Source organism: Pantherophis guttatus, chromosome 2, assembly GCF_059756535.1.
Source record: "Pantherophis guttatus breed Tessera chromosome 2, ASM5975653v1, whole genome shotgun sequence".
NCBI classification, from domain to species: domain Eukaryota; kingdom Metazoa; phylum Chordata; class Lepidosauria; order Squamata; family Colubridae; genus Pantherophis; species Pantherophis guttatus.
In genome coordinates, this window is record NC_142064.1 from 54,748,546 (window position 1) to 54,762,458 (window position 13,913).

A 13,913-nucleotide genomic window follows, 5' to 3' on the forward strand; every position below is an offset into this window, starting at 1 on the left:
GCTGTGTAAGGTTCTGGCTCTGATAGTCAGAGTACAAATAACCACAAAAGCATTGAGTCTAGCATCCGGATGTGACGGAGAAGCCCTACAGAGAGGCAATGGGAGTCCAGCAAGTTGTTGATCACCAAAAACCATTCCTCCCATCTTAGAATTATCACATGGAAGCAGTGGTGGATTTCACTTACCTTTGCTACCGGTTCGCTCACACATGCGCAGAGTGTATTTGATGACGTCCGGGTGGGCGGGCGGAGCCTCCCGCCGCCACTACTACCAATTCATCCAAACCAGGGCGAACCAGTAGCAACCCACCACTGCATGGAAGGCTTTGTTTTATTTCCCCATAGAAAATGCTACTTTTAAGTTGGAAAACTTTGAATCAGTTTCAATCTATTTAAACAATGAGTTGGCTATGAGATAGAGGTTCCATTGTAAGAACTTCTCTTGGGGAAAAAAGATAAATGGGATGTCTTTCAAGTAGGGCAAGAAGGCTGGCATCAATGGGCTTTTAGAGAAAAAGGGGCTCACTGGAAGAATTCTCACTTATCAGTGTCAGGAGTGCCATATAAATGTAATAAATAAATCAAATAAACTAAGAAAACAGGAGCTTTAAAAGGAGAAGGCACTGAAGGTCCTGGTTCCTTTCCCACCAACATATCTTTCTGAGTGGATTTCCAACACCCCAGCAACCAAGGCCATATATTGAAATAGGCTGGATGTTTAAACCTTTTCTTTAACAAGTCTCATTCTAATCATGAAAAAAATACATCATCATATGCAAGCATACATATCACTAAGATTTATAATTGATTAAATATAAAAGAAAATAAAGAGCATGTTAAAGTGTATTTTATTTCACGATTCTTTTTGTTTCATATTTTTTGTTCAAAAGGAACAATGATAGTATAAAGTCTATGTTTTCCATGTAAAAACTCATTATTTGCTGCTTTGTGTTCTTGAACATTTTTGAAACTTTTCAATCAACCGGAGTTACAGTAACCATTGAAGCCACTAGATGCCACTGCATAGCCTGCTGACATAAAACCCGGAGGTGTTGCTAGTTACATGTTGAAGAAAGCAGAAGCATTAAGATGAATCTTACAATGCTCAGGGACAGTCCAACCATTACATAAACATTAGGGTACTTGAATTAATACAGTGGCAAATTGGCTATAATTTAAAGGAGAATACTTGTAGTTCAAGGGTGAAATGAAGGGTCCTTGGTGCTCTTTGAGCTTGGTTGTCTTCTTGCAGATGTTTCATCACTCAAATTAGATAATAACATCAGTTTTAGTAAGGATAGCTTTGCTCTGAATTTATATTCTTGTCACTTGCCCTGTCAATATAAAATGAGAGCAAACACTTCTCATTATCAGCACTGATGATGTTACCTAGTTTGAATAATTAAATGTCTGCAAGAGACAACCAAGCTCAGAGAGCACCAAGGACTCCTCATGTCTATAATTTTACCAAATTCCTAAGTTTTACAGGTAGTCCACAACTTATTATCATAATTGGGACAGAAATCCAGTCATAAATTGTTGCAGTTCTACGTCAAGGCACCCCACATGACCACCTACATTTTTTACAATGGTCATTAAGTGAATCATTGTGGTTCCAAAAGAATAGCACAGTTGTTAAGCAAATCCATTCCTAATGGGTGTTTTTTTTTTGCCAGAAAGCAGTGAAAAACATTGCAAATTTTAGTCACATGACCATTGGATGCTGCAACCAGTTGTAAATGCAAGCCAGGTGCCAGACAGTCAAAGCATGGTCATGTGACCATGGAGGGTTTTTGACATTTTTTGATGGCTGTTGTAACTTCAGGCATAAAATGACCGGTTGTAAGTCGTGGGTTACCTGTATTGTATTTAATTAATTAATTAATCATTATATATGCCTTCCTTAGTGTTGGGCTGCTGTTTTCCTGTTTCTTTCTTATTACTTGACTTTTTTCCCCCCTTTGTTTTCCTTGCCTTCCCTATTCTCTTTAATGTGTCACTTTATGCCAGCTTGCCTCACCTTTGCTGGTGTTTACTAGACCTATTTATATACCATGTTTCCCCAAAAATAAGACCCTGTCTTATATTTTTTTGAACACCCAAATAAGCACTTGGCCTTATTTTCAGGGAGGTCTTATTATTTTGGGGCGTGTGGAGCAAGGCGGCGATCCTCTTGCCGTCTTACCTGATTTCCAGCTCTGTCTCCCTAACCCTAACTAGTGGAAATGGCGGGGCCCAGCTACACATGCATTTAAATATTTTCAGGGAGGGCTTATTTTCAGGGGAGGGCTTATTTTTGGAGGAGGGCTTATTATCCGGGAAGGTCTTATTTTCAGGGAAACACAGTATTAAACAATTTTATAAAGTGTCCCATTTACTAGAAGGAACTCTGAATAGCAAATGAAATAACAGAATTGGCCTTGATATTTTCAAATTCATCTATCAAGCAACCACCCCATGCCAGCTTCATCAACATCCTGGCTTCAGTGCCTGGTCTTCGTTGCCTTCCTAAAGACCAACAAGACTGGTTATCTGGTCACAGTGCTTAGCTATGCTAGCAGAGACTTACAGGAGTATTGGTCCGTAATGCTGGAGGATATCAATTTAGCACAGATTATGTCATGCACATACTGTGGTACCTCGTATTTGTCATTAATTGGTTCCAGGAGGCTCAATGAGCACTAAAAATGACAACTGCCAAGCAAACCACGTCACTTACTAAGTGACTCTTTGTTTCAGCTGGGAAGGACCTCCTATCTGTCCCTTTGCCTATGTCAGTGACTTCCTAGCATCTTCCTTTTGCAACAACCTTTCTGGCATAGTCAACTTCCTATCTGTTTTCTGTGGCCATCCCCCTTTTCCTATCACAGCACCCTGGGTATCAAACAAACAACGAATAGTGGGACATTTCATGTCAAAATGTGTCCAGTACCAATGAGTTTTGAAGCAGCCAAGTCCTGAGGTACACTATATACAGTATATACAATATATAATTAAATTTTTTCATCCTTAAATTTGGAGATCCATACCTTATACGAACTATTCTGCTATTGTTTCTAAAATATATTTCTACACACATGTCCTGTTTATCATGACCTTTTGTTCCTAAAGTATATGTCTTATCTGTTTTTATTCCTAGCAGGAAACCTAGATCTGAAATCTGTTTCCTTTTTAGTTCTGTTTCCCTGCTGTTGCATATTTTGCTCCAGTCTTGCTTAGAGCTATGTTTAGTGTCTGTGGAAAGGCCATAGACACTGTAGCAACACAGCTCAGCCAGCCTCCATATCGACAAATAACAGGTGGCTATATCATGGCTAGTAAAAAAATCTTTGCCTGATATCTGGAAAGCTCCCAAGAATAAGGCAGAAAAAGAGCAGCTAAGGAAACAAAATCTTTAAAAAAAACTTCAAATACTATAAATCATTGGCTGGTTTTTATTACCGCAACCATGCACTTTTAAAGTGGGTAGTTGCTATAATACATAGAGTTTTGTATATTTCCAGGTAATGAGAGGATCCAGGTAATATTGTATTCCATTTATAATTTCTTACACATCTTCTTATCAGAAAACAACCAATTAGAAAGAAAAGGATAAAGTAGTTCCTTTTTATTGGTAACCCCTGTAGTTGTCTACTAGGTAGCATCTTTACTGTCTAATTCAATTTCAACAGGTTTAGTCAACAGACATCATTTTGGTCTCTCTGGTTGATCATCTATGCCCAACAAAAGATTAGAACTGTATGAATACTTATTTTTCTAAATTTCTCTGTGAATCAGTACTAATGAGTATCATTACTCATGAGTATATTTTTATGGACTGCTTGTCCTAGTATCCTAGCTAATTCTGAAATATAGTTCTGGGTTATTAGTGCTCATCTCTTGGGCATTTTGTTCATATGTTACTTAATGTATTTTTGAAATACTGGGATGACGTATACAGGCATTATGACCAAATCTATTTCTCCACTTCATAGAATTTAGCTGAAAAGGTTGGAGTGCTCAATCAAAACCTGGCCACAATAATGAGCACCATTAGCAAAAAGTTAATTAATCCAGACAAGATGAAGATACCATAGAGAAATTCATTATGTGCTAGATGGAATTGAAGTTCACTTGAAAGAATAACTATAAAGTTAGCAGAAGCCCTTTCATAAGCTTAATTTTCTGAATTTTTAAGATGGAATATATTGCTGCAACGCTCTCTACATGGGGCTCCCCCTGGGATGCACCCGGAGACTCCAGCTGGTCCAGAATGCAGCCGCGCGGGGGATTATGGGGGCGATGAGGCGCTCCCATGTGACACCTCTCCTGCGCGAGCTGCACTGGCTCCCGGTGGTTTTCCGGGTGCGCTTCAAGGTGTTGGTGACCACCTTTAAAGCGCTCCATGGCTTAGGGCCGGGGTATCTACGAGACTGCCTTCTGCCACCAATAGCCTCCCACCGCCCAGTACGCTCGCACAGAGTGGGCCTCCTCAGGGTGCCGTCCGCCAGACAATGTCGGCTGGCGACCCCCAGGGGTAGAGCCTTCTCTGTGGCGGCGCCCACCCTCTGGAACAACCTCCCCCCAGAGATATGTACAATAACAGACCTCCGGATTTTTCGTCGGGCCCTGAAAACCTATTTATTTCAACTAGCTGGGCTGGCTTGAGTTAAATTTTAAATTGATTTTAAATTGGGTTGTTTTAATTTATGGCCACCAAAATATTTAATTATTTTAAACTGCTTTTAAATTTTGTATGTTCTGTTTTTTACTTTGGCTGTTCACCGCCCTGAGTCCTATTGGAGAAGGGAGGTATAGAAATGGAAACAAACAAATAAATAAATAAATAATAATAAACTTTCCTGGAAATTGTATTAAAATAGCACTATAAGAGTAAAAACAAGAAGTATAAAAGTATAAATAATATCAGAGCTAGGTCTGTCACATTTCATTAACCTTCATATCATGGCAACGCTATGCATTTGAATGCAATCTGTTCACAATAATGGTAGTCATTCATTCACTGTAATACAATTAAGTGATGCATATATGACTGGCAGCCTAAATGTTGGGAGTATGACACCTGCAGCACTTGACTCTTCAACTATAGACCACAGGAATTTGGGGGGGGAGATAATTGGGGATTTGCTTTATGTTCCATATTTATATTTCATTTTTCCTATTCTTTATCTGTAAAATTGCTAATATCAGATTCTTCTTATCAGGTTGTTACTCACTTATTGCTATCCAGATAGCAGTTGTACTAAGTACTAGCCTTTACCTATCTTTACTTTGAATTTCCTTAAACAAACCATATATTTTACAGTCCTTCCCACCCTAGTTCCAAAGGATTTGGGATGGAATATAATATCAAACAACAACAACATAACAGGGGAGAAAGAGATACTGAAAAGGTGAATAAGAAATAACAAAAACAACAAAAATTAGCAACAAAAACAAAATATAAGATGGCGCAGTGGTTAGAGTGCAGTACTGCAGCTACTTCAGCTGACTTCTAGTTCAGCAGATCAGCGGATCAAATCTCACCAGCTCAAGGTTGACTCAGCCTTCCATCCTTCCGAGGTGGGTAAAATGAGGACCCAGATTGTTGGGGGCAATATGCTATTTAGTATACTGTCTTTGGTGTAAGTCACCCAGAGTCCTCGGAGAGTGGGTGGCATAGAAATATGAAAAATAAATAAATAAATAAATAATCACCAAAAGGCCGAGGATAAATCTGTGTGACCGACCCTTTCTTAGATCACTACCCAAAAAACAGTGTGGACTACATGCCATCAAGCTGGTGTTGGCTCTTGGCTTCCACATCAATATATTTTCTCCATGTCCAGCTGTCCTTTACTGCTACTTATCCTTACTACTTACTGCTACTTTTCTTCTCTTTCCTTCTATCTTTCCCAGTATTAGAGACTTCTCCAGAGAGCTAGATCTTGTCTTTGCCTAATGTTTCCAAGGTAAAATAATTTGAACCTGGTAATTTATGCCTTGAGTAAGAACTCTGGGTTGATTTGTTCAATGATCCATTCATGTATTCTTTTTTTTTTTAATTGAAAAAGTTTTCAAATACAAATTTCCCCCCCTTTTTTTCCCCTCTCCCTCCCCCTCCCTAACCCCCCCTCCCCACCCATCCCCCCTGTGACTTCTTCATAACAAAAAAAAAACCTAATTCATAACAGATTACTTACTCCCTCTCTAGATATTGACCTTTACTTACTAAAAATATTATTAATATTATAACATCCCCCTTTATCCATACATTTCAGAAAAGAGAAAAGAAAGGAAAAAAAAAAAGACATTATACTATGACATTATAGAATAACTTCTCCACTTTAAAACTATACGATAAGTCCTACTTTAACATTTAATCTTCTATATATATTACTATAACATTTCAAAGCGGCCTTCCCCATAAAATCTAGTTTAACATTTATTCCACTCTATCCATTTCCTCCACTCCCCTAAATATATCACTTAAAAATCCCTTTTCTTAGACTAATCAATCTACTAACTAGCTTATTCACCCACTATCATGCAAAATTACCATACACAACATTTCTTAATATCTTTGATTCACTGCCCACACTACTTAAAAATATGTGTCTATATTTTCCATTATATCTAAATAAAAAAAAAGAAAAGACAATGACTTTAAATTTATAATCCATATAGTATCTTCTTTGAGGTCTTTCCACTGGATTGGTAGAACCAACATCCATAATCGGGTAACATAGCTTGCTGGTGCAACAGTTTATTCAGGATCTTCAATCATATCTGCCCCCATCAGTAGTAAATATCTTCTTATATATATAAAAGTAAAAACAACCACCCGAGTGACATTATAATTATATTCCATATAGTAATAATTATGGGTTTCATCAGGATTATTAATTCCCATCATCGTAGTGGGTAACAACCCGATCTTCTGCATGCCCCAGCATAATTCTCTTGCCTTGTGATTCAAGATAATATAATATGTTTATCAACACAAAAAGAAATTCCAAAATGGATAATTCAAATCCATCAGTTTAAGGCTCGTTTCACGTCCCCAGATTACGGCCATGCAGAGATCTGCCACAATCCTCAGGATGATATTAACCAATACGTCGCCTCTTCTGTGTTTACACATAATCATTCATATTTTAAAGTCACTGGCTTCACTGTTGCCTGATTTAGAAATTTCTATTTTTATGCCACCTATTTCTTTTTTTCTTTTCTTTTTGTGGGTTTGGTTTCCATCCTGGTTTCCTTTCTACAAATTGTGTATCATCTGGTCGGTTTTTATTCTGCTTTGTAGATTGGTCTTGTTGGTTTTGTTTTTGTATCTCATGTTTCTTTTTTATCCCTTGTATATCCCCTAATTGGTTTCATGCTTATCCTTGCCTTGATAAGTCATCACATTAAGGTTAGATGCCACTTCTCTCAAATTTGTAGATAGTCCAGCTGGGGTATCCAATAAATCCAAAGGCAGTTCATCTGGTACAGTCTCTGTAATTCGATATTTTACCTTTATTTCCGGCTCCTTCTGCTTATCCTGTATTATACCTGAAGATGTTAAATTCATTTTCAACCTATTTTGATAAAATTCTTCCGCTCTTTCAACAGTATTTAGCTGATATCTTTCTCCTTGGTATCTAAATATAATACCAACTGGGGCGTCCCACCTGAATGGGATATTTCTCTTTTTTAACTCATTCACCAGAAAACCAAATTTCTTCCTTTCCATCAATATCTTAGGTGGGAGTTCCTTGTAAATCCAAATCTTTCTTCCATACAATTGCAAATTAGAATTGAAGGAATTTTGCACGATATTATTCCTAATTTCTTTATCTGTAAAATAAATCACCACATCTCTAGGCAATTGCCTTTGCTTGGCAATCCAGGAGTTGATTCGATAAACTCTGTCAATCCTACAAAACACTTCATCAGGTTGAACCTTTAGAATCCCAGCTAGAAATTCAAAAGATATTTTCCTTAAATCATCTCTATTATTTTCCTGCAAACCTCTTAATCTTATCGCATATTCTGTGAAGTTATATTGTACCATTAAAATCTCTTTTTCAATCTTCTGTTGCAGATTTTCTGCATTACCATACTTTTGATCAGCGTCCATTTTAGGTTTTTCTTCTAAGCTATTATCCTCAGTGTTTGTCAAATCATTTTCAATTTTTTGAATTCTATTGTCCAATTTATCTTGAATTTCTTCCATTTTAGACTCTAGTACATTAGTATTTGTGTCCAACTGTATCATAAATTCTGTAAAGCCATTAGCCACTTTTGAGAATTTTTTCTCCAAAGAATCAAACTTAGATTTCACCAATTCTTTAATTTCCTGCTTAAATTTTTCAAATTGCTGATTCACAATCTCCTCCCTTCTTTCAATCTCCTCTATAAAAAATTCTATTATATTAAAATCAGGTTTCTGAGACTGAAGAGTTAAGACTTGTTCCTTTAAGTTGTTGGTGGGGGAATCCCCCCCCCCTTCTTGTTTATCTGACTTTATGAGTCTCAGTGCCATGTTTCCGCCCAGACAGGCTTTGTTAAAAAAAAAAGCAAGAAAAAAAAAAAGGGGGACTTCTTTCCAATCAACAACAATATCAAGTCTCCAAGGGAAGAAAAAGAGAAAAAGACACAGGAGCAAAGTTTTGTCTACAAATGTAGCCAGTGGTATTTATTCCGCTACATTGTAGTAATAGAAAACGGAAGGACTTTCCCTTTCAATCTCTCCTCCAGCCGACGCCATTTTAAAAGACTTTTTTTCCTCTTTCTTTTCCTCCTCTCTCTTAAGTAATTTTTTTAAAAAAATCAGTAAAATACTTGCGGTTCAGTATTACAGGTCCAGCTCACATTTTCTTTGAGTAGTCTGTTAAATTTGCAGGCTTGCTTTTGACGCCTGGCTCTGCATCAGCAGAGGTCTCCCAAAGCCCGGAGCAGCGGCTGGGGATACGGGGCATCTCATCCGCTCCGTCCCAAAAGTAAAGGAAAAACTTTTGGGACTCCGCAGAGAGTTCTACCCACCCCTGCCGGCTCTATCTCCGTTTCCTCATGGAAACGGAGTTTTTTCGAGCCGCCATTCCGTTGTGAAGGCGGCTCTGACAGGCGATGGAAGCTGACGATCCCAAAGGAACGTCTGGCAGCGACAAACAGCAAACCGGAAGCCCATTCATGTATTCTTGACTGTCTATGGTATTCTTGAAAGTTTTTTAAAACATCAAAATTTAAACATTATCAATTCTCTTTCTATCCCATTTCTTCACAGACCAACTTTTGCTTTTTTATATGACACCATTCTGTACCATTCTGATCTTTGTACGTATAGACACATTATTGTATCTTTTTCAAGACGTTTATGATTACTTTACTAAATGCTAGTCTGTGGCATCTGCTTTTTTATTATTGATAGTTGATCCTAAAAACAGATGCTATCTACCACTTCAATATCTTCATATCTTTCTTAGAATGTTTATTGTACTTGTTAATCATTAGTTTGGTCTTTACATTTAAGGATAATCTTATTTTTTCACTATCCTCTGTGACTTTTATTACTAGGGTTTGCAGATTCTTTGCATTTTTGGCTATCAAGTAGTGTCAGTTTCAAAGCACAGGTCATTGATGGTTTTTCCTCCAATTTTAAAACACCCAAATCTTCTTGTTATCCAGATTCCTTCAAAATATAGTTAAGCTTTTATTTATGGTTTAAATAAGTAAAGGGAGAGTATGAAGCCTTGTCTCATGTCTTTGCCAACCTAGAGCCATTCTGTTTCACTATTTCTGTCCTTCCTGACTTGTTAACTGCCCAGAGTCACTTATTCAGTGAGATGGGTGGTGTATAAATTTGGTTAATAAATAAATAAAAATAAGTAAAACATAGCTCTGCATGAGAACAATGAGATGCTCTTAGATTCCCATTTTAAAAGTACATTCCACAGATTGACATCACTGAAACAATCAAATGCCTTTTTATAATCAATACAGCACATACTGACTTCTTTTTGGCTTTTGGTGAATTAGTAATAATGCCTTAAGTTTTTTGGCTTTTCCTAAAGCTAGGTTGAATATCTGGCATCTCTTTTTCCATGCAGAGTTTTAAGATGCATTGGAAAATTGAACCATTGTTTTGTTAGCATGTGAAACTAAAGATATTATACAATAATTTGTACAGTGTTACATCTCCTTTTCTTTTCTCCTTTTTAGGGAGAAGTGAAATGTAGATTAACCCTTTCCAATCTATTGACCACTGTGTAATTCTCCAGATTTGATTACAACCTTTGCTGATTCTTCTTCTGTAGCTTGCCATATTTCTCTGGGTAGCATTTGTAGTTCTTGTAAATATAGAATATCTTCTAAAGCACCTTGTATGTTGATATCTCTACCATACAATATTTCAGTATATTCCTTAAATATTTCTTTGATTTTTTTCTGAATCAATTACTTGTCCATTCATGTCCTTTAGCATATTAATTCACAGTTGGAACCTCCTTCTGAGTTTAGAAATTTTTTGGAAGACTTTCTTTCTTTTTCTCTGTCTATTTACATCTTCACATCTTTACAGACGTCACCGTAATACTCTTCTTGTCTTTTCTAACAGCTTTCTGAAACTCTTTTTAAAGTTCCTTCCTGAGATTTTTGATTTTGGCTTCTTTTTTCTTCTTGGCAATTTCCAAGAATTGATTGGATTGAGATGGGCTGCTTTAGAAACTAAATAAATAAACGAAGTTCACTGTTTGTTCTGACGTACTGTTCGCTTGATTGGCTTTTTCTTCTACTTTAGCTTAATTTGGAGTTTGCACATGAACAGTTTGTAATCTGTTCCATAGTCAGCACTTGGCCATGCTTTTGACTCTGTAACTGAGCTCCTCTACATCCTTTTAGCAATTACATTGTCCATTTGATTTCTATATATTCTATCTGAAGAAATAATTAGAGTGGAAGAAATTAATTCTTCTCCTGCTTCATTTTGGTTTCTTAAACCATACAATCCAATTACATCTTTCTCTTTAATGTTTTCAAACTTTGACATTCAAGTCTCCAATTACAAGCAGCACATCTTGCTTGCATGTTCAGTTGATTTCAGATTGGATCTGATGATAAAATTAACCAAACTTTTCTGCATTGCATCAGTGGTTGGAACATAAAGCTTGGAGCCCATCATATTAAAGAACTATAATCTAATTGATATCATGTATTCATTGATTGAATCGTAGCTAAGTTCTGTTTTTGCTATATCCTTCCTGACTATAAAAATATCACTCCTTCTGTTTTTCATGTCCTAAGTAATAAACAGTGCAATCTTCTGACTGAAAATGTCTGATCTCATCCATCTCAATTCACTGATGCCTAAGATGTCAATTTGTAGTGGTTTCATTCCATTTTTCACTATATTAAGATTTCCCATGTTCATGTTTCTTACGTCCATATTCCCATTGTAATTTTGTCTTTGCAGCTTTGGATTTTCTCTTCCTTTGAGGCAACCCCATCAATTACAAATCTTGAAATTTTTAATGTAATCACATCATAAACACCATTCATACTCCAAAAGATCCTCAGTTCTTCCTCAGTAACATGTTGATAAAACAAAGCATTTTATCAAAAGCATAAAAAGTTAGCAAATACACAACCCTGGAAATATATTTTTTATTAAACAGGGATTTCATCACAGAAGTTGCAAGTCTCTCTTTGTAAGGACTGATTTTACTATATTCAATCATTCAACAGTTCAACAAGCAAGAGAGTACTAAAAATAAATGTCTGATTCACTGATGTATTGTCAGTGATTTTACTAATTCACCTTTCTCTTTCATATAATGTATGTAATACAAATGATTAAGAAATTACTATAGCCATTTATATCTCCCAGCCTGGTATGCTTTCTCTAGAATTAGCAAGGTTTTAGAAAGTTGATAATGTGTTTCTTTCTTTCTTTCTCAGCTTCTATGGCACTCCAATCAATCAACTTTGATCAGTTTATGAAATGTGAGTTATAAGAAATAAACTGAATCCATTTTCTAAAAGGGCTATAATGATACTGCACCAATCTCTGCTAATTAGCTTCCTTCTGGCAGTCAGATTAAAGAATGTTTAAGAAAAATTCTTCCAAATTGTCAATAATTTTACATAACCACAGTTAATTCTTTTAAGTTCCAAGTTTTGTGTTAGTGTGAAAAGTGGATCCTTGGTACATGTTTCTACTTAATGTCCTTCGCCGTGAACCTCTTATATCCTGTTTCTATTAGCATGAACTCATGCTCAGTTTTGCACAGGAAGGAAGAAAGGCAGGCAGGCAGGCAGGCAAGATGACCTGAAGCTTCCTTTTGGAGACTCTATAACTCTTGATGTTTTGCCAAGCAAGAAAAAGAGAAGCCTACGATAAGCCAGAATCAAATTCACAGCAACAATTTCTAATGGCTCAAATGCAGACTTAAGAAACTGAAGATGGAAGTCTTGAGGCTCGGCAGAAGACAGTTGTATATAAATTATGGTCTAAATGAGTAACAATGACTCCATTTAGCTTCTACATGCCTGACCAGGATTACTGTCTACATATGCAAGAAGGAGAAATTTTGCAGACATTTTAGCATGCAGTCATAGGAACAGATACCCATGAGATAAAATTGAGTCATTTGCTCCTCCTGAACACTCAAAACTTACAATGGTATGGAAAATAGATTTTTGATGTGCAAATCAGTTTAAGACTGAAGGAAATCTTGAAAGGAAAATAAAGATGTCAGAAGTAATATGAAGCATTCAGATTGTTGTTCATGAGACCTATAATAGAATAAAATCTGGAGAGTTTTTGTTCAATAAATTCATTCGAACGCAAACTACACTATCGCTTAGCATGATATGTGAACTAGATCAGAGAACAAATAATAGACAAAAGCTGATATAGTATAGCTTCTTCACATAAGCCAAGGAACCACATAAACTAACCAATCATATGTTTAGAAAAATGGCTGAGTTATGTAAATGCAGATCATACAATTAGTTTATATTTGTAGAAACTTGGGTAATTCTGTATCCTCTGAAAATATAGCCACAGTTCCTGAACCTGTGAGAAGAGTTATTTGAATGCCCTTCTAGCATTCGTTTCTTAAGACATATCCTCAATTGCACTTAACCAAGTCAAAAACAAGCCCTGGCAACAAAATACTCATGATATTGCCTTCATCTCAGCCCATAACTGAGTCAGGCTCAACCTGCCCTTAGTTGTATTATAGATTTCTGCTTATTCCAACATCATCCAAGGCTTCAAGGTATCTAAAATCAATTCAGATTGTATCATATATTATCTTGGAAGGAAGTCAAAATTCAAAGACCATAGAATAAGACACAGATTGATGATGAGGACAAAAACAAGGATGGTTGGAGTGCTGCTTCTGCTACTAATGTTGCCATTGCCTCCATGAGATCAGTCTCAGTTACAGGACACTGAGGAATCTCTGCCAGACGTAAATCACTAAGAGATAGGTCTGCAATCTGCCCAATGTCACATTCCACTTCCCACTTGGGGTTTGCACAACTGTTCTTGAGTTGCTGGCTCTGTCTTCTCTCACTGCACAATGCCAGCTCCCCTTGGGTGACACTGCTTCTGTTTCTCCTGCAGCTTTGGCCTTCTTTCTTTTCCTCACAGAATCGCCATGGGACCTTGCAACAAGGTCCATTACATCTAGTTTGTCTACGCTGTGATCCAGAAGGAGGCAGCAACACTACGCTGAATCATAGAATCTCTCATTCGCTGCTCAGAGGAGAGGCAAACACAACTGAGGGAGATTGCTCCCAAATGTCAATCAATGACCACTTTGCACAGTAGCTGAGGAAGGAGACAAACCGTTGGGTTTACACATGACAGCAGGTATAGGAACTGTACTGTGCCCATAACTAAGACAGCAATGTGGACTACAACATGGATGAAGAATTTAG